Source organism: Cupressus sempervirens, chromosome 7, assembly GCF_028749045.1.
Source record: "Cupressus sempervirens isolate cs-2001-9-10 chromosome 7, ASM2874904v1, whole genome shotgun sequence".
Lineage (NCBI taxonomy): Eukaryota > Viridiplantae > Streptophyta > Pinopsida > Cupressales > Cupressaceae > Cupressus > Cupressus sempervirens.
Window position 1 is genome coordinate 676,601,883 of NC_143124.1, and position 27,713 is coordinate 676,629,595.

The 27,713-nt window shown below is 35.7% G+C and overlaps 1 long non-coding RNA gene across 1 annotated transcript; it reads right to left on the bottom strand.

Moving 5' to 3' along the window:
* Positions 1-261: 261 nt before the first annotated feature.
* On the bottom strand, positions 262-20,985 carry LOC149548470 (uncharacterized). Its single transcript, XR_016354030.1, has 3 exons — positions 20,747-20,985; positions 1,903-2,001; positions 262-1,376 (listed from the first exon to the last, which is right to left on the bottom strand). It is a non-coding gene; the product is annotated as an uncharacterized LOC149548470 (long non-coding RNA).
* Between the last annotated feature and the right edge of the window lie 6,728 nt (positions 20,986-27,713).

Consider the following 27,713-nt stretch of genomic DNA (forward strand, 5'->3'; position numbering starts at 1 on the left):
ATGAATCTACCATTCTTCTTTTAGAGCCCAATGCAGTGATTCTTTAGTTTTCCCTCTACCTCTCTCTTAGTCTTCTTTCTTTTGTCCCTTTTTCAAAACCCCTCTTTAAAATTAAAATGACTTTTATTAATTTTCATTAAGCTCCAAATAAATTATTTTAATACTTTATGAATTTTTTCTAATGTCCCAAAAAAATGACATTACAAATCAACAAAGATATGATTTTATTATCAGACATGAAAATATTATATATCTCCAATCTTATCATAAAATGGGTTTGGTTTGATTTTCTCCCATATACTTATATTGCTTGTTTGTAATAGTTCACTAGGGACTCTAATTTGCAAAGACAAATAGGTCTAGCTCTAATAGAAAATAAATTATTTCTTCAAGCAACGTATGTAAAACTTATCCTTTTCATCACTGATTGAGATCCTCTAGTCATTTATGGATTCGTTGTCCTGCAAAAATCAGAATTCCTTGTTGAGCATAAATCACAATTCCTTGTCCATGGAAAATTGTGTCTATTTCCTTTTCTTCTTCACTCAGAATCTTTCTGACCATGTCAATGGAACGGTGCTTACTCTTTGAATATAACAATTTCTATTGGAAGGCCATCCATAGCTAAGTCTTCATTTGTCTCCACATCTATTTTCATTCTTCATCACAGTATCTCCATAGTTATCTGAAAGGGCTTACTCTCAGAATATTATAGGTTCTATAAGCATTCAGCCTCCAGTACAGTGCCCACTATTGTCTGTGGATTAGTTGTCTCTTTAATTTCATTTTTCTCAGCAGGCAGATAAATACCATAGAGATTAAACCCTACTCAAATGCCAGTGTACAATTTTTTCAACACATAGCTGCCACGTTTTATCCCACACTATATTACCATAATCTATGTTTCTTTATTTGCATCTGCCTTTGTTTGATACAGCTATTGCATGTTGGGCAACCACAACAAGCTCAACAATTCACTCCAGCAGCTGTAAGCTGATAAGGGGAAAACAAAATGAAGCAAGTCTATCACTGTACATCATATTCCTCTTTCTACTCCGTAAATATATTCTTTTATCCATGGAAAAAATGCATTTACCCACAGAAAGAGATATTGTTTTCGTTTTTACTAGAGATGTTTTCTTTGTAAACTTTCAGCAGAACTTACATGAAATTCCTGGAATTTTGCAAAGCAAGGTATAATTCAGGAAAAAAGGTTGTAATAATAAGAATGTTTGTAGATAAAGAGGCAAATTGAGGATGAAGAAAGATTAAACAAGTTGTGAGAATTTCCAATTAATATTGCCTTCTTTAATTGCTTGCAAGCTGCACCTGTCGATTTATGTTGTTTCCGTCCACCAACATGTAGAAAACTCATCCTGGAAGTCATTAAACTATTAGGCACGTCCAGGCCTTTCCAAATAACTATATAAAATTTCTATTTGTACACTTCCTTTCAATGCATATTTGTAATCACCTCAGAGAAGACTTCATTGCAGTCAATACCTTCTCAAAACATATGCTCTTGACTAACCATCAGAAATGATTAGATGACACAGTGCATGCCATCATTTTGAGAAATGGTATCCATAGGCTTCTCATGCATGAGATGTTCTTGACAAAGATGGGTCTGGCATCAATGATTTATGCTATCGAAAATAGAAATAGAAAGATATACAATCTCCTAATATGCATAAAGTAAATACCTCCCACCCCAAGAAGTTATATTAATAAGAGCTTCTAAGGTACTTAAAACCTATTATCCAGGCATGCCATGCTTACCTAAACACAAGAGACAGACACTAAATCTAGAGATAGATACACACAAAAGCTGGAAATTTGTTAAATGGTTGAGGGTACAGAAAGGCAACACTTGTGAAATAATGCAGAGTCACTGTCACACACCTGCATTTTTGCATCGAGATTGAAGCACATAAGTGAATGCCTCCTAAGGTGAGCTTTCAGCATCTGTCCTTGTACCAATACCTCTTATTTTTGATGTTCCTGTAACAGATATAAATCATTTGGATAGATCAAAAAAGAACACAAAAATTGAAATCAATGTCAACTAGTTTCTATCTACCTACAGATATTGACAAGTGGAATTTATTCATATTTGATATGGCCTAAATAGAATTTTCTAGTGAGGACAAGAAATAAAATACATTTTTATATTCAGGTCACACAGATAAGAACATATGCTATAGGAAAAGTTTACTCTCTGTAACCAAATTTTGTAATTTAACAGAACAACACTCATAGTAACCATTTGCAATAATTGGTATTTAATATTCTATCAATAACTTTTAACACTAAGATATTGTTTTGAAACTGAATTCAACTTTATAATATAAAGAGGAAAACAAAAATTGAAGATTTCATGTATGCATGAATTAAAGAATGAATATTGTTTTGATGCTTAGAACAGACAATGATTTACTTATCCAAAATATACTAAGAAGTCAACCATTATATTAACCTCAACTTTATTTTCAGTCATGTCACTCCATGTCTGCATTGTAAAATAGAGGTAACAATATAGAGACAAAAAAATAAACCTGTAAGCATTTCCAAACAAATTTCATTACAAATAGGTTCAGTTAGTGGAAATAGATATATTTGGGATGACCAATTTACTACATATCAATTTTAATGACTATGAATGTTAAAGCTGGAATCATTCCCAATTTTCCTTAGAATTTGTGATAGTGCTTTATAAGATATACACCTTTTAGTTTTTAAAAATATACCTATACTAACATGTCTCCAAAAACTACAGTAAACAAAGGCTTAATTATTTTACAGATGTACTTTATCCATGCCAATAAAAGTCACCACTTATTCTTCTCTCATGCAAAATGGTAGAATTATCTACGTCGCTAGTGTCCCATTAAAATAAAGGATAGCATATATTTCCTTTTCTAATGCTTTCCTACCAGTGTCCTAGATACAAATTAATAAGATAGAGAATGCCAAGAAACAAATTAATATGTGCCAACACAAGCATAGAACATTAATAGATCCCTCCTCTAACATGCTAAAAATTCATACTAATTTAATGAACTGAAAATATCTAAAAATAACATTTCATTTCAATATAACATGAAAGACAGTTATAATGACCTATGCATGGATATCGTTTTCCTTTCCATTTATACATAAACAAGTAAAGAAGTAACTGAATTAACTTCTTTAATCCAAATAAAGAGAAACTAACCATATCATCTAACTTTAATACTTAACTGAAAATACAGAATATAAATATATAGTAAAGTACCCAACTTTCAGATGGTTGCATAAAGACCTTGACCTTGAGTTGTGCAAGCCTTGGCTACCAAAGGAGAGGAAAAGCATTTTCATTGGGCTTAACCTCCCAACTACGGACCCTTAAGTACCCCCCACACAATCTCTATTGAGAAAGAAAGACCCTCCATACCTTGGGAACTAGGCTTGGGTCACCATTGTCCAACCACTAAGCATCCTAATGTTATAGAGTCGACTAAACAACCAGCTAGGCTTAGGATAGCTTCCATACACCTATCCACAAGCAATTAGCACCTTGACCTCAAGTGGTCATAGCAGCAAGCATGCCACTAACCTACCTTAGGCAACGATTTGTGAGGACACTATGTACCCGATCACCCACTGCTCGAATTGACAATAAGACTACACTAAGGACTATCATGAGCTGACACCAGTTTTTAATCAAATCATATTACTTGCTTGAGTTACTAATCATTCTTTTATTTTTATCCTGTAGGAGGAACCATAGTTCATTGATTTCTCTATCTCACACCCTTCATCTCGACAATGTTGGTCTTCCTAGATGATTCATTTGGTGGATATATGATTAATTGTAAACATAGTCAATGAATTGCCATACTGGCCTTGGCATTATAAAGGAAATTTTGAATTTTAAAGCATTTATATACATAGCCAATCCATCTGTCATTCTGGCGTTGGCATTGCAAAATGATATCTGAAATGTTTAAGCATCCATATGCAAAGCCAATACATGTGTCATTCTAGCGTTGGCAATATAAAGATAGTTTTTTAAAAATATATAGGTACTTATACTTTAAGTCATTACTTTTGCCATTTTAGTTGTGCCATTATACAATGGTATTATTTTTAGAAACATATACAAATCTTGATTTACAAGGTGTGAATCTCTTATCTCAAGGAGTATATTTTAAATACCCCTGTATAAGTCACACTCTCGTCGATTATGATTTGAAATGAGATTTTCTTATATGAGAGGCTACAATTCAATACATTCACACAATGTGTGCATAAAGATTAAACATCGATTCATTTCATGTTCGATACAAATAGAATTATATAATCTTTCCAAATGGCTTTTGTTAAACCTCACGATTCATTTGAACATAATGCACAAGAAAAATAGAGATGATAACATGACCTTATTGATGGTCATGATTTAATGGTATGAACAACACTTCATAAATACTCAGAATGCCTAACTCTGAAGGCTATAGAAGCAATGATCAGCTATGTGTAGTAATATGGAATTATGATTGAAGCAACACCTAAAGAAGGGTGTATGTAGGGATATTTGTGAAGAACAAAAGAAAGCGAGAGAAGGTAGTAACTATGATCACAGTGGTATGCTTTGCTAGAGATGAGAATACTGTATATCTTCAATGAGCTTTCGCACAAAAGACTTAGCCTTCTCAATTGCATGCTCAGGTATAAGCAAGATTGCAAAGGTGGCAAGAGTTATAAGATACAAGGCCATCGGTTCAATGTGGAAAATAAAATAATATTAATGTGGCCCCCCATAACAAACTAATATAAAGCCAATGAAAAACATAATAGAATTATAGCCACTCAAGAGGAAAGATTAACTATTGCCAAAGAATAATATTAATCCATGCTATTTAGCTTAGTATATTAACATCATGTACCACCTACTTGTATCTGTATGTACATTGTGTATATATGTGTGTGTGTGTGAGTGTGTGTGAGTGGTATTTTAACAACGTATTTAATGTATACGTCTTATATTAAGTGGACATATACATACGTCTAGTTCACGCATACATACATATGTGTGTGTGTGTGTGTGTATGCAAGCATATGTAAATAATATGATATTATTGTACTAAGGCATGGCAGTATCACATGAAGCTCTAAGATCATCAATTCGTAAGGTAACATGTTTTAATTAAATGTTCACTATTGTTCTTTAATAATGCATATTTATTGACCAAGTAGCTCATGGTAGTCCCTAGTATACTCTTTCTTGTCTAGTCGTTTACCCCTTGGCCTTGGTGGTTAGAATTTATACCTGTTGACTCATAAGTGAAGTGGTATCCCTTGCCCAATTCCTCGACAATGCTTCTGATGCAGGGAGGGCTGAAGAACTAGGACCAAAGGCACAGCCAGCTATTCAAACCACCTGCACAAAGTCAACACCATGGAAACAACAACAAATACAAATAACTTGAGAAATAGAGGAAGAAAATGTCTTTATTCATATATTCATCCAATGATCAATTACATGCCCAGTTGTAAGGCCTTCTAAGTTACAGCCACATATATCAATTCATTTATAATCTTCGATGATCAAACTTCACATTCTTTCTACCCTCTAAGCATGATCCCTAAGACTCTAACCAAGGTCTCTTAAATATATGCACGGCCACAAGTCATCTTGTTGCAAATACCACCAAATAAACTCTCATATTAAATGCTAGGATAAGCCACAAGTCGGCTCACAACAGGTATCTAACGCTAAATTAAATGCATGGGTCGGCCTCAATAGGAAATTACCCAAAGACAACTCGATAAACAAAGATTCCACAAAATACTAACACTACATCCAAATGAACTCAGCAACCATAGGAACTTAGCAAGCAAAGGAACTCGACACCAATCAAGAAGCTTGGCATCCATTATATGCTTGGCAACAATTGAGAACTCGGCAATGCAAGACATTGCAACTCGGCAGAAACTAAGAAAACTAAAAACATGCAAGATAGTAGTGTAACCCAGGATGCTCCTACATCAGACAATCGAGTTTGGAGAAAATGATTCTCCTGAATCATTGAGATGTCACAACCCAAGCTGAATCCAACTCAGATTGAGAAATCCATGTAGCATCTTCACTAGGTTTGTCTTTCCGCTTTACCAAATACTCATATTAGTCTTTTCCTCTTGTGCTTTTACCAACTTTCTAATCCAATATATGGTCAACTTCTTTAATGTGCTTCTTAGGATAATCTTTTGATGCAACAACTTTATCATCTAACTCATGATACTTATACAAATCAACAACATTGAATATATGAGATATATCCATGTCATCTGGTAATTCAACTTCATAAGCATTACTATTGTCAAATTTCTTCAAGATCTTACAAGGTTCAAACTTCTTCATCTTCAGCTTATTGTATGTTCCAACAGGAATCTTCCTTTCTTCAAATGAACAATCACTTCATCACCAACTTGAAAAACATGACTTCTTCTAGATTTATCAGCATTCTCCTTGTACTTATGATTACTTTGTTCTACCCTCAACTTTACTTCCTTATGCAAAGACTCCATAAAATCAGCAAATTCTTCCCCTGCATCACTTCTCTTTTCTTCACCAACAACATCCCTCAAATCTGATATACCTCTAGGCTGCATTCCAGTAACAATCTCAAAAGGTGTTTTCCCTATACTCCTATTCACAAAATTATTATATGCAAACTCAACTTGTGCTAACACCATCTCCCAATTATGTGATTCATTCCCAACTAAGCATCTCAACAAATTACCCAAGTTTCTATTCACATCCTCTGTTTGTCCATCTATCTGTGGATGGAAAGTAGAACTATACTTCAACTCAGTACCCACCTTCTTCCACAAAGCCTTCCAAAAGTAACCAACAAACTTACTGTCTCTGTCAGAAATAATACTTCATAGTAATCCATGCAATCTCACAATCTCTTTAAAGAAAAGTTCAGCAACATTCTCAACATCTAATGTCTTCTTACATGGTATAAAATGAGCCATTTTAGAAAATCTATCCACAACAACAAATATAGAATCATACCCCTTCACTGTCTTAGGCAATCCAAGAACAAAATTCATACTAATGTCACTCCAAGGTTTCTTAGGAACAACAATAGGTGTATACAAACCAGTATTCTGACTTACTCCTTTTGCAATTTGACAAACTCCACAACTCTTCACAAACTTTTGAACATCCTTATACATATGTGGCTAATAATACTTATCCTTCAACAAACTCAATGTTTTATCAATTCCAAAGTGTCCAGCCAATCCACCACTATGTTTTTCCTTAATCAAATTCAACCTCATTGAACTTCTAAGAATACACAACTGAATACCTTTGAATAACATAACTTCTTGAATAAAATACTCATCATACTTACTTATGTGATATGTTAAATTTGGTGCTTTGCACTCTCTCCATGCCTCAGAAAAATCAGGGTTAGTATCATACAACTCTTTCATGTCATCAAGACCAATAACTTCAACCTTCAACTCAGTTAACAAAGAATGTCTTCTGCTCGATGCATCAACAACTCTACTAGTAACTCCACTCTTATGCTTAATCACAAATGTATAACTCTGCAAATACTCAACCCATTTCATATGTCTCTGATTCAATTTATGTTGACTTCTTGAATAGTGTAACGCTTTATGATCAATATACAACACAAACTCCTTAGGAATCAAATAATGTCTCTACTTCTTCAATGCTTGAACAATAGCATAAAACTCTTGATCATACACAGAATACTTCCTTTTAGCATCATTCAAGTTTTCACTAAAGAAAGTAACAGGTTTACCTTCTTGACTTAATACAGCTCCTATTACACTACCACTTGCATCACATTCAACTTGGAATACCTTATTGAAATTAGGCAAAGCTAATACAGGCAATTCAGCAACCTTTTGTTTCAAAGTCTCAAAACTATTATCAGCTCCATCTGTCTACTTAAATTCTTTTTTGTCTTCTCTCATTGTCTTAGTCATAGCATTACAAATAGAATTGAAATTCCTTATAAAATTTCTATAAAAACTAGTCAAAACATGAAATGATCTTACCTCACCCATGTTCTCAGGTGTAGGCCACTCCATAATTGCTTTAACCTTCTCTGGATCCATCTTCAAACTATCAATAGATATCACAAATCCAAAATACACAATCTCTTCTTGCATAAAAGAACACTTTTTCAGATTAATCATCAACTTCTCCTCTTTCGGTCTCTACAATACTTGTCTAATATGCTCGATATGTTCTTCCTTAGTCTTACTCAATATCAAAATATTATCCAAATAAACAATCACAAACTTTCCCAAGAATCTTTTCAAAACTTCATTCATCAACCTCATAAAAGTACTAGGTGCATTAGTCAAACCAAAAGGCAATAACCAACCATTCATACAAACCATCTTTTGTCTTGAAAGTAGTCTTGCATCCATCAACTTCTCTAATTTTGATCTAATGATAGCCACTCTTCAAATCAATCTTTGTAAAATACTTTGCTCCACTCAAACAATCCATTATGTCATTCATCCTTGCATGGGAAGCCCATATTTCACTGTGATCCTGTTAATAGCTCTGGAATCAGTACACATTCTCCATTCTCCACTCTTTTCAGGTGCTAATATAGCAAGTACAACACATGGACTCAAACTTTCTCTGGTCAAACCTTTCTCCAACAACTCATGCACTTGTTTGTTAAGTTCTTCATTCTTAGTAGGTGTCAATCTATATGGTGTTTTATTTCGCAAACTAGCTCTAGGAATCAGATCCATACAATGACTTATACTTCTCATCAGAGGTAAACCATTAGGTATATCCTCTGCAACAATCTCCATATACTTATCCAACAATTATGCAATTTCTACTGGCACTCGATCAATACTACCAGTTTTTGTTGTCACTCGGTCACTACTGACCAGTACTCAGTTAACACTATTTTTTGGCACTCGGTTGTTCTTGGCACAACTCAGTCTTCTAGGAATGATAGAAAAACAAACTTGGTTCTTCTTCATTTCTTTTTCAAATTGTTTTCCATTAACCATACAAATTCTCACAGTAGTACATTTAACTTCATCTAGACTTTCAATCAAAGGCAACAATATTTGCTTCTTCCCATTCACCCAAAGAGTATATTGATTCAATCTTCCATCATGTATAGCATATCTATCATATTGCCAAGGTCTACCCAATAGAATATGATAAGAACCCATAGGCATAATATCACACAAAACTTCATCAAAGTAATGCCCAATCTTGAATTTCACAATACATTGTTCCCTTACCAGTATCTTATGTTCATTTTTGATCCATGAAACATGATAGGGTTTAAGATGTTCCAACCTCTACAACTACAACTTTGTAACCAATTCTTCTAATGCCAAATTTGTAGAACTTCCACTATCAATGATCACTATGCAACATTTTCCAACCATCTTAAATCTGGTCTTGAAAAGACTTCTCCTTAAAACAAGTTCCTCATCACTTCCCTTATTACATAAGGTTCTTCGCAACATCAGATTCTCTCCAGCCTCAAGTCCACTTGGTCAACCCTCATCATCTCCTTGAATCATAGCGTTTCTGTTACCTTGCCCAGTTTCAGAGGATCTACACTCAAAGGATCTATGTCCCTCTTTACCACATCCAAAACAATTACTATGAAAACCACCTCCAGAATAAGAATTACCTCTTCCTTGGTAAGAATTAGTAACTCTTCGGTAAGAATTACCACCTTTCCATTTAGTCTTGCCTTCGTCATCATTCTTCTATTTAGATTTTCACTTATCTTGCACAAAACCATCGAATCTGCCACCTTCTCTATAAGATCTACCTCTGCCTCTCTGGAATCTACCACCTCTACCTCTTTGTCTTTGCTCATGCTTCTTTGTCAAGATCTCCTCGGCTTTCAAGGCATATTGATATGCTTCCTCCACACTTTCCAATTTCACAAAACTTATCTCATCTTGAATTCTAGATCTCAATCCATGTAGGTATTTTGCAATTTTCTCAACATCATCATCCACATGTCCAAATATGATGTCCGATCTATAGAATTCCTCAATATACTCCTTCATAGTCATGTCTCTTTGTCTCACATTTTGCATCTTTCTCAACAAACTAACTTGGTAATCAGTAGGAAGGAACTTGTTCTTCACTTTGTTTACCATCTTCACCCAAGTTTTAATATTTTCTTTTCCTCTCCTTTGTCTATTAGTTTGCAAATGCTCCCACCACGGTGAAGCATGACCTTTCAACCTAGTAATTGCAATTTTCACCATCTTATTATCAAGAGTGTTTTCATACTCAACGGACTTCTCCATATCAAAGATTCAATCCAATACAGCATTGGTATCCAATTTCCATCATAAGGAACAACTTCCGCAATAGGCTTTGAATTAGCCCTTCACAATACTCTCAACAACCTTGCTTCATCATGATCTTCTTTAGGTTTTGGATTAGGGTTTGGTGCTATTGCTTCATCATCACTTACATCATCAAGATGTGCTCCTCTCCTCTGGGTTGTCTCTACAGCATCTAATCTGGCTGTAATTTGTCTCACTGTATCTAATACTGTATTATCAGCATTTCCTCTACTTCGAACCATCTTTGCAAATCAGGTTCCTACAAGATCATAACCCTCTACAAGCTATAGGTCAAATCCGCAAATTTGCAACCCTACAACTGAATTCAATTAGGGTCTTACACGATCCAAACTTCACAAAGACGAACCTCAGCTCTGATACCACCTGACGTAAGGAGGGCTAAAGAACTAGGGCCAAAGACACACCCAGCTATTCAAACCACCTGCACAGAGTCAACATAGCGGAAAAAACAACAAATACAAATAACTTGAGAGATAGAGGAAGAAAATGCCTTTATTTATATATTCATCCAATGATCAATTACATGCCCAATTGTAAGGCCTTCTAGATTACGGCCACATATATCAATTCAATTACAATCTTCGATGATCAAACTTCGCATTCTTTATGCCCTCTAAGCATGATCCCTAAGACTCTAACCAAGGTCTCTTAAATATATGCATGGCCACAAATCGGCCTGTCGCAAATACCACCAAATAAACTCTCATATTAAATACTAGGATAAGCCACAAGTTGGCTCACAACAGATATCTAACACTAAATTAAATGCAAGGGTTGGCCTCAATAGGAAACCGCCCATAGACAACTCGATAAACAAAGACTACACAAAACACTGACACTCGACATCCAAATGAACTAGACAACCACAGGAACTCAGCAACCAAAGGAAATCAGCAACCAAAGGAACTCGACACGAATCAAGATGCTCGACATCCATTATACGCTTGGCAACAACTAAGAAATCGGCAATGCAAGACATTGCAACTCGGCAGGAAACTATGAAAACTAAAAACGTGCAAGACATAAGTGTAACCCAGGATGCTCCTGCATCAGCTTCCCCCCTTTGACATGCTCCTACAAGAAGAAATTCTCCACAATAATATCATATTTCTCAAATAATCATAATTTAGTACAAGTGATTGATAACAAAACATCATAACGGCTGACTACCATTTTACTTCTCATGAATGAGTAACCATTTTTCCAATATTTCTAAATAACAATATAATAACATCATAATGACTAACTAACATGTCATCTTCACATAAATCCTAACAATTGACCATCTTACCATTTCAGATGATTATAACTAATTTTAATAGTCAACTGACTTCATATGAAAGCTCAACAATTATATAAGCAATTTTAAGATTTCAGAAAAATTGGGATGTAACATACCCTTCCCCTTGTGATTTATCGTCCTCAATGAATTACATAAAAGAGAATGATAAAGAATTACCCCATTTACATCATATTAAACACTATCAATTTTTGAATCAAAATATATTCCTAATTCAAGTTTTTAGAAATAAATGTAGAAACTTCTAGAAGATTTCATCATAATCTTCCCAAGTAGCATTCTCATTGGTATATTGGTCCCACTAGACCTTGCATTGGGTGATATCTCAATTCCACAAGAGAATCTTATGCACCTCGAGTATTTTGAGTGGCTCTATTTCCACCACCCCTGGCTCTAGCACCTGCAAGAGATTCTAGTCAATAACATGTTCATGATTGGTTACATATTTCTTAAGATAGCACATGAAATACACTATGTGTTCTGGCAAAGGTTGGAGGTAGAGCAATTCTATAGGCCACAAGATTTATGACTTGCAACACCTCAAAGGGTCTCACATATCTAGGGGCTAATTTGTCATTCCTACCAAACTAGTAGTGCTTTTTTGGGGTTTAACCTTCTGAAGAACCTTTTCTCCCACCAAAAATTCCCTAGGGATCCTCTTTGCATCTGCATAACTTTTTTGTCAATCATTCACCTCCTTCACCCTCTGACGGATCTAATATACCTATTACTCCATCTCTAGAAGTATTTTGGGCCCGGCTATGATTCAGTCCTCAATTCTATTCTAACTTACAGGGGTTCTACATTTACAGCCATATAGGGCCTCGAATGATGTCATTTTAATAGTAGATTGATATGAGTTGTTATAGGAAATTTCAACCAACGAAAGATACATCTCCTACTAATATTGTCGATCCATACAATATACTCTTAAAAGGTCCTCCAACACTTGATTTACCTCTGTTTGACCATCCATCTCTTGGTGGTAGGTTGAACTGATGTTTAGCTTTGTTCCTAAATCTAAAAAATAATGTCTACCAAAATCTAGATGTCATCGTAGCATCTCTATCAAATATGATCTTTTCTAGGACTCCATGAAGTTGAAAAATTTCTCACAAACTTGTAAGCTATTTCTGGCACTCCATCTATTAAATTGCCAAGGATGAAATGTGCTACCTTGGTTAGTCGGACCAAAACTACCATAATGGTATTACACTAGTTTCATGTCATGGGTAGCCCTCGAATAAGATCCATTGGTGATTTTCCTGAGTAAATACACATTCCTGAGTGTTGGGTGTGTTTTCATGACCCCACTTTCTCATGGTTGCTTTGTAAACCAAGCCTAATTAGGCCAGTTAGGATTGTGTTGCTTAGTGAAGGAAAGGGAGTGTTGGTGTGGAATTGAGTCCTAGTGCTTTGGGATTGGGTATAAATCTGAAAAGGATATCTGGAACTTTGATTTTTTTTAAGGTTTGTTTGCGACTTTTGGAAGTTAGACACCAAAAACCTCTTAAGGAGGCCTAATAGGGCTACTAGGTGAATTTGGGTTTGATACATTGTGGATGTGTGGGGATCAAACCAATGATGTATTTTGTGTTATGTGAATGCCCTAAGTTGATTTCATGCCTTGGAAGCATTGGAGCAAATCATTTTTGAGTTTTCCTTTTATTGGCCTAGTTGTGGGAATTAGGTCCTAAAGCAAAAATTTGGATGAATTGGATCCTTAGTCCATGGGTGTTTGAAGAAGTTATTAGTCTTTTTTTCTTCAGCATTTAGATGATATGAACTTGTTATAACCTTGTGAGAAGGTTGGGGCTTTGGTAATAGAGTGGGAAAGCCAGTTTACACCTTTCTAGTTGTGCTCTCTACATCAGGTGGTATCAAAGCATAGTAGATCTGGAGTTTGACAATATGTCAAGAGAAGAAGAGGAGGAGGTCCCTCCTAGGGTCACTAATGATGAATTAGCCAGACTATTAAGGGACCACATATTAAAGACAAAGAAAATGGAAGGAGAAATTGCCAAGTTGAAAGAGAAAGGCATGAGGGTGGTTTTTGAAGACTCTGAAGATGAAGAGGGTGAAGAGAACCCAAGGCAAGAAATATCTACAGATCAGGGGCCACTCCTAGAAGCGCTTCAGAGGGTAGGGAAGAGAGACAATAAGGCAAATTTACCTATTTCCACAAGTAAAATGGATCCTGATGGCATCGTTGACTAGATAGAAGCCTTAGATAGCTACTTTGATTGTGAAGAGACCCCTGATGATCAAAGGTTGAAGATTGAAAAGTTGAAGATGAACGGTTCAACCCTTGGTGGAAATATTTGCAGAATGAAAGGCTAGAGAATAATAAGAGGCACATAAACAATTGGAAGAGAATGTCTATAGAAGTGAAGAGGCAATTTGTGCCAGAGAATTATGAGGTTATGGTGCACAAGAAGTTGCAGAACTTGAGACAAAAGGACCTTGATGTGGATGCCTATACTGAGGAATTCCAAAAGTTAACTTTGAAATCCAAGGTGACTAAAAGTGAGACTCAAAATTTGGCAAGGTATCTCAATCGGCTGAGATACAACATCGAAGATGAAGTGAATTTGTTTGAACCTGATAGTGTTCACAAGTGTTATCAGTTAACACTCAAGGTAAAAGAAAGGCAGAAGAGAAAGAGTGATCAGCAAGGTAAGAGCAGGGGAGGAAGTTTTAGGGGTCGAGGAAGGTTCACAGGCAGAGGTACCTCATTCAAGCCTCAAGGAGAGACAGGAGGTCTTGAGCAAGAAGTTGATGCAAGAAACAAAAGAGGATTTAGAGGAAGAAGGCCTAATGGAAGAGGAAGATTTAGTGGTAGAAGTCCTGGCATCTTCACAGGCAAGTGTTATAACTACAACCAAGTGGGTCACCAATCTTCTAGGTGTCTAGAGAAGCAGGGATCTGTTAGCCACACAAATGAAAGAAGAATCAACTTGTTGCAGGATGAAGATGTGCAAAGCACTAGCTCTCATGCCAAGAATGCAAGTCCAAAGCATGGAGAGTACCTCATGCTCAAGATAACTCTGTTGAAGGTACCAACTGATAAGGAGCCACCACAAAGGAGGTCACTATTTAGAACCACATGCAAGGTAAGTGGTAAAGTTTGCAAAGTTATTGTTGATTCTTGTTCTATTGATAATTTGGCCTCCAAGGAGATGGTAGACAAGTTAGGATTGCAAACAATTCCTCACCCTTACCCCCATAGAGCATGTTGGTTAAACAAGGAGCAACATGCCTTGATTTGTGAGCAAGTGTGGGTAGACTTTAATATTGGGGATAACAGAGATAAAATTGTGTGATGCGACTAAGATGGATGCATGTCATTTACTCTTAGGAAGGCCTTGGCAGTATGATGTAAATGCTAGGCATGATGGGAAACAAAATGTCTACAGTATAACCAAGGAGGGAGAAAATTTCACATTGAGGCCCCTCCCTAGTGATGGAAACCATAGGGTGAAAGAATTTTTTAAGACCATTAAGGAAGAGAAAACACCATGTTTTGCCATCATCATTAGACCTAAGAAAGAAGTCAAAAGATTTCCCCGAGCCAAGAAGGTGAAGCACCAAGTAGGACCTAGAGAGGTTAGAGAATTTTTAGAAAAGTATAAAGGTATTGTTGTAGGTAGGCAACCAGATTGTCTACCACGACAGAGGGAGATAAGCCATTGCATAGACTTAGTACTAGGTGCTACATTACCAAATAAAGCAGCTTATAAGCTTACCCCTAAGCAGAACGAAGAGTTAGCCAGGCAAATTGAGGAATTGTTGTCCAAAGGCTTTACAAGGAAGAGTGTTAGTCCTTGTGATGTACCAGCAATACTAGCTCCTAAAAAGGAAGGTACATGGAGGCTATGTATTGATTCCAAGGCCATCAATAAGATAACTATCAGATATAGGTTCCCCATGCCAAGGATAAAAGATTTATTGGATTGTTTAGCAAGTGCAAGTTATTATTCCAAGATGGACCTAAAGAGTGGTTACCATCAAATCAGGATAAGGGAAGGTGATGAATGGAAGACAGCCTTCAAACAAATGAGGGACTGTATGAATGGCTTGTAATGACATTTGGTCTATCTAATGGACCTAACCCATTCATGAGACTCATGAATGAATTTTTAAAACCTTTTATTAACAAGTTTTGTGTTGTTTATTTGGATGACATTCTTGTTTTCAGCAGGAGCACCTAAAGCACTTGGATTTAGTCCTTGAAAGATTGCATGAAGACCAATTTAAGATAAACTTGGAGAAGTGCTCATTTTTGCAAGAAGAGTTGGTGTTCCTTGGGTTCATAATTTCCAAAAGTCAGTTGAAGATGGATCCATCCAAGGTGGATGCAATCTTGAAATGGCCTACACCTAGGACTTCCACTGAGGTAAAAAGCTTTCATGGCCTTGCAAGTTTCTATAGAAAATGTGTGAGAAACTTTAGTGGTGTTTGTGCCCCTATGATTGATACTATAAAAGGAGGGAGAAAATATAAGTTCATGTGGAATAGGGAGGCAGATAAGTCATTTGAGTACCTCAAGAAAAGAGTTGTAGAGCAACCTATCTTAGCATTACCAGATTTCCACAAAGTGTTCACAGTGGAATGTGATGCTAGTAACCAAGCAATAGGAGGTGTGTTAAGCTAGGAAGAGAGGCTTATAGCCTTCTTTAGTGAAAAACTAAATGAAGCTAAGAAAAATATTCTACATATGGTTTGGAGATATATGCTTTGGTACAATCACTGAGAAAATGGAGACATTATTTATTGCCTAAAGAGTTCATTGTCTTTACTGATAATCAAGCTCTTAGCTTCTTGAACAAGCAGGAAAAACTGAACCATGGGCATATGAAGTGGATGGAGTTCATCCAAGTATATACCTTCTCAATAAAACACAAGAAAGGGGTAGCAAATAAAGTTGCAGATGCCCTTAGCAGAAGCAACTTGACCATTAAAGAAATTCAGTTGAGTAGCATAGGTGTGGATGCCATGAAAAACATGTATGCAGCAGATGAAGACTTCAAGGAGGCATATGAGGTTTGTCAAGCTATGAATGTAAGTACCAGATTGATTTTTCTGAATTTATTTTACAAGATGGGATATTGTTTAAAGGTAATCAGCTTTGTGTTCCTAAGGGATCAGTAAGAGAAAATATTGTCAAGGAGAAACATTGTGGGAGTCTTGTAGGTCATTTTGGCATTGGCAAGACATTGGAGAAGGTTAGAAGGTTCTTTTATTGGCCAAAAATGTAGGCAAATGTAAGAAGATTTGTGGAATGTTGCTTGGTCTGTCAAAAAGCCAAGGGGAAGACATCTAATGCAAGACTGTAAACACCATTCCTACACCCAATAAGCCATGGGATTCCATCAGCATGGATTTTGTAATGGGGTTCCTAGGACTAAAAATGGTTTTGATAGCATATTTGTTGTTGTTGACAGTTTCTCTAAAATGGCTCATTTTTTGCCTTGCAAGCAAACTCATGAATCATGATGCTTCCCATATAGCTGGTATCTTTTTCAAGGAAGTAGTTAGACATCATGGATTGCCATTAAATATTGTATCTGACAGGGACTCCAAATTTCTTGGGCATTTTTGGAGAACTCTGTGGGAAAGACTAGGCACACATTTGTCCTTTTCATCAGCATATCATCCCTAATCAGATGGCCAAATTGAGGTAATTAATAGATCATTGGACAACCTATTGAGATGTCTAACTAAGGAGCATGGAGTTGCATGGGATGTTGTACTTCCACAGGCAGAATTCTATGATTCAGTTAATAGAAGTACAGGCTTGACACCTTTTCAAATTGTGTATGGAAATCATCCAAGAGGAGTCTTGGAGTTGAGAGATCTGAGAGACAGTGACAAGAGGAGTGCCCAGGCAGAGGATTTTGCAAAAGTGATGAAGGAGGTACACCAGCAGGTCAAGGACAGATTAGACCTTACAATAGATAAATATAAAGCACACACTGATAAAAAGAGGAGAGAGTTGCATTTTCAAGTAGGGGATCTAGTCATGATTCACCTAAGGAAAGAAAGGATGCCTAGGGAGAAATATACTAAGCTAATGATGAAAAAGAGAGGACCATTCAAAATTTTGAAGAAGTGTGGCAACAATGCCTATTGCATTGATTTACCTAATGATTTAAGAATTTCTCCTATATTTAATGTTGCAGACATTTATGCCTTCAAAGGTCCAGGGGAGACTGAAGAAGTTGAGGTAGTACAACAGTAAGAACAAGCTGACTTGTTGCAAGAATTACCACAAGTGCCCAAACCACCCATTGGAGCCATTTTGGGAAAGAAGCAGATACAAAAGACAAGGAGGAAGGGATATTTTGACTACTTGGTCAAATGGAAGAACAAACCACCAGAGGATGCAAGCTGGCTCTCAGAGAAAGACATCATCAAACTTGGGAGCAGACTTGAAGATATCCCAACTCAAGGGACTTGAGTTCCTTTTCACCTGGGGAGTATGGTGCAGAGCACCAAGGCACTAATGTGGATTTTGGTTTAATGTTTTTTTTTGTCACCTAAACTTGCTAGGACAAATATATCTTGGATAGATATCCATGTATGTAATGAAAAGACACCTTCATGTATGCCTAGGTCACTTTGGGCAAGTTATAAGCCAAAGTTGCTAGTTGGGCAAAATTGAGTCTTTTTGAGTTTTTGGTTAAGATAGCCTAGGATTAGGTGTTTTTAGTTGTTTCTAAATAAGTTGGAACCTTCTCCAAGTCTTAGAATTGAAGAATTATGAGAATTGCAAAAGTTGCACTTTTTGTGCAAAATTGCTAAATTGCAATATTGTAGAAGTTGCTTAAAAATGCAACTTAGTTGAAAAGGAGTTGTAACTATTCAAACAATAGTTATAACCGTTGGGATGAACGTAGGAAGGATGTATACCTCATTTGTGAGGTCACAAAGAAAAAATTGTATGGATTGGAAGAAGTTGCAATAAGAGATTTTTCAGTTTTGAAGTAATTTTACTGGTTTCTTGTACTTTGTCTGTATTGTACGGATTGGCAGGCATGATCAGATGATTGATTGAAGAATATTTGTGTCTTACCTTTCCATTTCTTTTGGTTTCATCATTTTGTTTGGAGTTTTATTCAAGTTATTTTATTTTTGTACAGGAGGGTTTGTAGGACAACAATTTTGTGCAAGCTTCAAAGATGGGCCCATAACTATGACTCCCACGGTTGTTTTTTAATGGCCTCTTGGGGAATGATAGTTAGATGGATTCTCTCATTGATTCAAGGGTTTCAAGACTGGGCAATATGTTTTGCTATTTTTCCTAACCAGCCCTAGGTCAAGTGCCTATGAGGATATGACCTTGTGAGCGTGTTGTTTGGAGCATAACAGGAGGAGGAGACCTGTTGAAGGGCTGAGTGTTTGGAAGTAAGTTGGAGGAAGGTAAATAGATATTCCTGAGTGTTGGGTGTGTTTCCATGACCCCACTTTCTCATGGTTTCTTTGTAAACCAATCCTAATTAGGCAAATTAGGATTGTGTTGCTTAGTGAAGGAAAGGGAGTGCTAGAATGGAATTGAGTCTTGGTGCTTTGGGATTGGATATAACTCTGAAAAGGGTATCTGGAACCCTGATTTGTTTTAAGGTTTGTTTGGGACTTTTGGAAGTTAGACACCAAAAATCTCTTAAGGAGGCCTAATAGGGCTACTAGGTGAATTTGGGTTTGATACATTGTGGATGTGTGGGGATCAAACCAATGATGTATTTTGTGTTATGTGAATGCCCTAAAGTCCATTTCATGCCTTGGAACCATTGGAGAAAATCATTTTTTAGTTTTCCTTTTATTGGCCTAGTTGTGGGAATTAGGTCCTGAAGCCAAAATTTGGATGAATTTGATCCTTAGTCCAATGGGTGTTTGAAGAAGTTGATAGTCTTGTTTTCTTCAGCATTTGGAGGATCTGAACTTGTTATAACGCAAAAAGGTTGGGGATTTGGTGATAGAGTGGGAAAGCCCATTTACACCTTTCTAGTTGTGCTCTCTGCATTAGTTTCCCATAAAACTTGGACCAACAAGTCTGTGGGATTCGGTAGAGGGGAATTTTGGGGAACAAAACTTTGTGGAACGGAATTCTAGGGAATGGTCCCACTGAACATCTCGTTCTCCATGTTGTTTCTGTTGTCTTTCATGATTTTTGTTTGCCTAATACATACAATTGGTTCTTTTTATCAATATTATGTTTTCATGCATTTACTCAAGAAGGAAAAGGAAAATTTAATTATTTGCTCAGAAAATGCAAAATGTCATTTATTTTATTACAAACCAGAATATTTTCTCTTGTTACAGCTGTAACCAATCTTATTTACAAAATTTCATCTTCTAAGGATACATCAAAATAGCTCACATAGATTTTTTGAGAAATTGGACAACCTATTTGTGGGTACTCTATCTATTTCCATCTTTGGGCATATCCTTCCCTTTAGAAGGTTTACAATAAATTATGAGTGGATTTGTTTGCTTGGCATTTTATGCCTCAATGAGTTTGGTTCTAAAGATTTCCTTCTTGGCTAGAGTCCTCTCCTAATCCGAAGTAGAGCTTGGGCTAATGTTTCGTCATCCTTTGGTACAAAACAGAGAGAGTAGTCATACTTTGGCATGTTTTTAATCAGATAAAGGAATACAGGGTGATGGGGTTTCTTTCAAGGATAGCCCGGATATGCATCCTATTTTCTATTTAACACTATATTTTTTCAATTTTCTAGCTAGGATAGTGATGAGCCCAAGGTTCAGTATTAAACACGACACTCTGATACCATATATAACATTCTAAAAATTCATACTAATTTAATGAACTGGAAATATCAAAAAATAACATTTCTTTTCAATAAAACATGAAAGACATTTATAACTACCTATGCATGGATATCATTTTCCTTTCCTTTTATACATAAACAAGTAAAGAAGTAACTAAATTAATTGCTTTAATCCAAATAAAGAGAAACTAACCATATCATCTAACTTTAATACTTAATTGAAAATGCAGAACATAAATATAAAGTACAGTACCCGACTTTCAGATGGTTGCATGTAGACCTTGACCTTGAGTTGTGCAAGCCTTGGCTATCGGAGGAGAGGAGAAGCATTTCCATTGGGCTTAACCTCCCAACCACAGACCCTTAAGTACCCCCACACAATCTCTATCGAGAAATGCCCTCCCTACTCTGGGAATTAGGCTTGGGGCACCACTGTCCATCCACTGAGCATCCTGGTGTTAGAGTGTCAGCTAAACAACCAACAAGGCTTAGGATACCTTCCATACACCTATCTGCCAACTATTAGAACCTTAACCTCTAGTGATCACAGGAGCAAGCATGTCACTAACCTACCTTGGCCAAGGATTTGTGAGGGCACTATGTACCCGATCACCCACCACTCAACTTGATAACAAGACTACACTGAGGACTATCATGAGCTGACATAGGTTTTTAATCAAATCATATTACTTGCTTGAATTACTGATGGTTCTTTTCTTTTTATCATGCAGGAGTAACCATAGTTCAATGATTTCTCTCTCACACCTTTCATCTCAACCATGTTGGTCTTTGTGGATGATTCATTTGATGGATGTATGATTAATTGTAAACATAGCCAATAAATATTAAAATATGCCATACTGGCCTTGAGATTATAAAGGAAATTCTAAATTTTAAAGCATTTATATGCACGACTAATCCATGTGCCATTTTGGTGTTGGCATTAAAAAATAATATCTGAAATGTTTAAGCATTCATATGCATAGCCAATACGTGTGCCATTGTGGCGTTGGCAATATAAAGATAGTTTTTTTAAATATCTAAGCACTTATACTTGGAGTCATTACTTTTGCCATTCTGGCTCTATTATTATACAATGGTATTGAATTTAGAAATATATACAAATCTTGATTTACAAGGTGCAGATGTCTTATCTCAAGGAGTATATTTCAAATACCCCTGTATAAGTCACACTCTCATCGATTATGATTCTAAAAGAGATTTTCTTAGATGAGAGATGTCACAGCTTGGTAAATTCATATAGTGTGTGCATAAAGAGTAAACACATCGATTCATTTCATGTTCGATGCAAACATCATTATATGATCTTTCAAAACGACTTCTGCAAAACCTCACAATTCATTTGTACATAATACACAAGCAAAACAAAGATGATACCATGACCTAATTGACGATCTTGTTTGCACTGTATGAACATCACTTGATAAATACTCGAAATGCCCAACTCCGAAGGTTATAGAAGCAGTGATCGTCTATACACCGTAATATGGAATTATGATTGACGCAACATCTATAGAAGAGCGTATGTAGGGATATTTGTGAAGCAGAAAATGTAATGTCCCCATTTTTAGCAGGTTCCTGTAGTTGGCTTGGTCAATTCACCATCGTGACCCTCGTGAGCTAACAGTGGGATTTGAGAATTTCAGTTGTGGGGTTATAGGCTTTCTGGTGTGTTTTGGCTCTATTGGAGAGACTTACTATTTATAATAAGTCAAATTGTTAGTTTTGATGAGCTCAATTTAGTTAGAGGAGTTGAATGACGCTCTCAGTTTTTATTTCGGGCTTCTAGTTTGGGCTCCAAGAATCTTGGAGGGAGCATATATTAATAGTAAGTCACCTCCATCAGGTTCATTCATCGTCTTTCTTCATCAAGATCACTCTAGTGTTGTCAAATTTCAATTTTGATGCTTCTTCAGTTGTTTTCACAAGACGAGCGAATTATTATTATTTTTCATATAAATATGTTGAGGTTGTTATTTTTGTTAGTGTTGTATGTTGGTCACCTTAGTATCATAGCTTGTTGGATTCGGGATGAAAAGTTTTAAATCATGGGCACAAGAAACAATGGCCTTGTGTGTCAGAATATTATGTTATGGTGGAAAATGTCATTTTGGAGCCAAAAGCAATTAATAAATTATATTATAATGGCACTTTATTATATTTTAATGTTGTGTGGAGGAAGCTTCGTAAGTGAAGTTCATTTGGGAAACTTGTGCCATCTGGAGATTATAAATATGAGGCCATTTGCTGGGAAAGGCATCCGATCATTTGATTATCTTATTTTTCTTTGTCCTCTTTATGACATTTCGTGAAGTTCTGATTTTCTTTGCCCTTGTTGAAGATAGGGGTTTGTCCTTGAGAAGTTCATAGTAATTCACAGCTGAGGTATTGTGAATTAGTTTTCTGAGATTGTTCTTTATCTCCATTGATGTATACATTGTTGTTGGGAGATACTGTGGTGTTGAGAATCTAGATTTTAGCATTTTTTCTTATTGTTATTATTGCTGCTAAGAAGTAGTTGTGTGCTGGTTAATTTGGAGTGGTTGAGTGCCCATTTGTATTTCTTGTTGGGCATTGTTTTTCTATCTGCACTTTGGGAGCAACATTTCCAAATATGCAGTTGCATTTGTTTGTTGAAAAATTCTTTTGTTGTTGCTAATCTTCATTTCAGAGGGTTTCAAGGCATGTCTTACCTCTTCATGGATTGTAACTTCTAATTTTTTTGGGTATTGTTGATTTAGATAATAGGGCATATTTTATCAACTAGGTTGTTTGTATTTTGTAAAAATATTCAGTATCTAAGTTGATATTAAAATCTGGAATTTTCAGTTGTATATTCCCTATGTAATATTTGAATATTTGAGTTGAACTTATTATTGCAATAGTGTTGTATCAAAAATTGCAAAACCCCAAAAACCAAAAAAGAAATCAATTCTTCAGCACAAATTGTTTTAGAGCTAGTAGGGCTCATTATTGTGGTATTAGAGCTTGCTTGCCAAGTGTTTGACAAAATGTCAAACCTCTACTTAGCATAAGAAAATGGTGTGTGTTGGAGCTATTACCGACTAGAGATTATTACAGAAAAGAAAGAGAGAGAAGGTAGTAACTCTGAGAGCAATGGTATGCTTTGCTAGGGATGAGAATATTGTATATCTTCAATGAGCTTTCGCACAAAAGACAGCCTTCTCAGCTGCATGCTCAGTTATGAGCAAGATTGCAAAGGTTGCAAGAGTTACAAGATACAAGGTCATCGGTTCAATGTGGAAAATAAAATAATATAGATGTGGCCACCCATAACAAAATAATATAAGGCCGATGAAAAAAATTATAGAATTATAGACGCTCGAGAGGAAAGATAAACTATTGCCAAAGAATAATATTAATCCATGCTATCTACCTTAGTATAATAACATAATGTACCACCTACTTATACTTGTGTACAACACGTGTATATATATATGCATGGTATTTTAACAACATTTTGTCTTATATTAAGTGGACATATACATACGTCTAATTCACGCATACACACGTGTGTGTGTGTGTGTGTGTGTGTGTGTGTGTGTGTGTGTGTGCAAGCATACGTAAATAATATGATATTATTGTACTAAGGCATGGCAATATCACATGAAGCTCTGAGATCACCAATTCATAAGGTAACATATTTTAATTAAATGTTCAGTGTTCTTTAATAATGCATATTTATTGACCAGGTAGCTCATGGTAGTCCCTAGTATACTCTTGCTTGCCTAGTCATTTACTCCTTAGCTTTGGTGGTTAGAATTTATACATGTTGACTCATAGGTGAAGTGGTGTCCCTTGCCCAATTCCTTTCTCGGCAATGCTTCCCACCTTCGGCATGCTCCTACAAGAAGAAATTCTCCATGATAATATCATATTCCTCAAATAATCATTATTTACTACAACAAGTTATTGATTACAAAACATCCTTACGGCTTACTACCATTTCACTTCTCATGAATGAGTAACCATCTTTCCAATATTTCTAAATAACAATATAATAACATCATAACAACTAACAAACATGTCAGCTTCACATTAAATCCTAACAATTAACCATCTTACCATTTCACATGATTATAACTAATTTTAACAGTCAACTGACTTCATATTAATGCTCAACAGCTATATAAGCAATTTTAAGATTTGGCAAAATTTGGGATGTAACACCTCCTGCCCTATAAAAGTAGAAAGCATATAATGAAAACAAGTTTTACATGAGGCATTAGTAAGGCATTGATTTAATCAAGTAAACCACTGAATTCTGAAATTTTTCTTAATATTGGGAAATTTTGAATTACATTAGGTACATGATTTTTACTATTTAGTTGCTCAATAAGTAATTTAAATTGCTTAGTCAAATAGGATTTCATCAGTTTAATAATTAGAAATTAATCCATTGAGTAATACTTTAGCATTTATTTGATCATATACTTGTTTTGGTTACCCATGTCAATTGTTGCTTCTACTAAATCAGTCCCATGCCCCAGTGAAGCACATAGTTTTTAGCATCTAACACAAAGTCATAAGCATATTGGTTCAAGGGAACCTCAAATTTGGTTACCTAACACTTGTTTAAGACCACAAGAACAATTTTCAATCTATCTATCCCTTATAACATCCAAACACCAGCTCCATCATGCAAAGTGATTATATATGGTCTCCACTTCTTTTTCAGTCAGCTTAATCTCTTGCAGGGCTTCCTCATATAGAGACACAAATTTAGACTGTAAAAGCCAGATCAATCTCTTTTGGCAGACCTCAAATTTCATCAAAACTTTATTATGGATGAAAAAAGCATGCATTTCTCCCTAGTGATGACTATGCATCCATGCCTTTAAATAGTAAGTTTACAATATTGATGTCTTTCTAATGCAGGAGCATTCCAAGAGCATCAGATATATTGCATCAGCCAGAAATATTCTGCCTTATTTTCTATGTATCTCAGTTTTTGGCAGGTTTCTCTTTAGCACCATAGTTTGGAGTGTGTGCCTCCAGGAGAATGATCCAGAGGATTTCAGAAGGATGTTGCCTTGATGCGTTAACATCTCACTGTGGAACTCTTGCTGTAATTTTTTACAGAAGGTTCTAATGGTGATGCTAGTTTCTCCTTGGGATTAGTATTGACTTGTGCAATAGCAGTATCTCAGTCTACCTTCTCTGGTTGTCCGGTACTTTGGTACTTCATGTTTCATGTTCCTATCCCTCAATTCTCAAAGTGAAGCCCTGTCATTTGAAGCTATGACCTGTTGTGAATGAATTCTTAAGCTTAAATTCAAATTTTAAGCATGGTGTTTTAACTTAAGCCATAGCTTGGGACCAACAATAACCACTTTCTTCGGTCCCAATTTCATTGCAATATATCTCAAATTATCCAGGATTGTATTGATACCCCTAATCAGACAATGGTGAATCTAGAATAATGTGCCAAAATAAGCTGGTCATCTTCATCTGTTATGCTCTTAATGTGTAGAAGCGCACATCTCTGGGTTCTATATAAACATCATTTACTCCAGAAAAAATTTATCTATCAAAACTTGAAGTGATTTTACAATTAGCTTTGACAAGTTGTAAGTTTGTGTGCCATGTCGCAATGACTCGGCCAATAAGAAATGATATGGTTTGTTGAATGCTTCTATTTTTTCTCTATTGCTTGCTTCAATTTGTGTTGCTTGGCCAAGCTGTTTGGTTTGATAGTCCTTCATTGGACCCTCAGACCTTGCTCTATATCACTTCTCTCAACTTCTAAACATTGAACTGTTGACTCTTCAGCACTTTTCAATATATCAAATAGCTCCATCGTTGAATGATTTTCCATACAATATAAACGAGGTAAATATATATGCCATGGTCATTCAATGGCATTCCAAACCCATTTGCATATAAAATTCCCAACAAGCCACTCGATGGGCAGTAAGACAAATGAAAGACTGTTCCTTTATATTCGATGAAAGTAAAGGACATGCGCTCAGATAGATAAAAATTTAAATATTCTTTGTGCAATCCAATTACATAGAACTTCACTTTTTTCAATTTTCTTTGTTGAATTTTCTTATGATATTTATTCACAGGTTGGCAAAGGTGTTAATAAGCTGATACATTGATTAGCTAAGAAGCGAATCAGCAAAAAATAATGATCATAAATAAGTCAAGTACTTGTTAGGTTAAAAATGACATATAATGATTGCATGATATGTAATACAGCATTGTTCTTTACAAAATACCTAAAGTTATTCAAAGTTAATGACTCCACTTAATTGGTATTTTGCAGGCTGTCTCTCACTTTCATGTACTATTCATTTCTACTTTCAGTGGAGAGTAGCACATCAAACCTTTCTTTCTCTATTTTTAGAGATTTTCTCCTATCTTTGTTAGCCTTTTTCTCATGATATCAAAGTTCAATGCAAGGATTTTGTAAAAGATAAGGAGAAGCATAGAAAAGGAATTGTATGGTCAAATTCTTACGTGTCTAAAGCCCTTTGAATTCTGATAACAGAAAAGCATCATGAATTCCAGGGCATTTTCATAGGGTATGGAGGGAAAATTGAATTGTTTAGTGCAGTGGTTGTGGCATATACAGATATGAACTTTCAAAAAAAAAGATTTTGAATGTTTTTAGCAGTATGCAGCTTTTGCTTTCGCAGCACAAGTATCTAGGTAGTTCTGAGTAGTTTCTGGCTTTAAAAATCAGCTTTCAATTTCTTCATGATTTGTTGAGATTCATTTGACATCATTTTTTTCTATTATGGAAAATTTCATTGATTAAAAGAAAAATTCTAGGATTCAGTGAGCCTTGACTTGTCTAGGTGTTTGGTGGTTATTTCTGACTATGGCACATTGGCAATGGCAAACTTAGTAACCTTATGGTGTCAAACTCCCACACAGCTTTAATGGTCAAAACTTTCACGATTTGGAGAACTAGAATGAGGAACATGCATGTTTTTGTATAAGGAATTGGATAATGTTACCAATAAGGAATTCACTGCAAATATAGCCAAAGAAATTACATTAAATCAATATAAGAACATTATTCCATAAAAAAGAGAGGCTTCGATTGTTATTCAGTTCATCTGTTATTGATGAAACATTTGCTGAAGTGTCAGGTTTCGCATGCTGCAGGGGTATGAAAGAAACTACAAATATGAAATTTCTAATATTCTGAGGATATGGTACTAGAG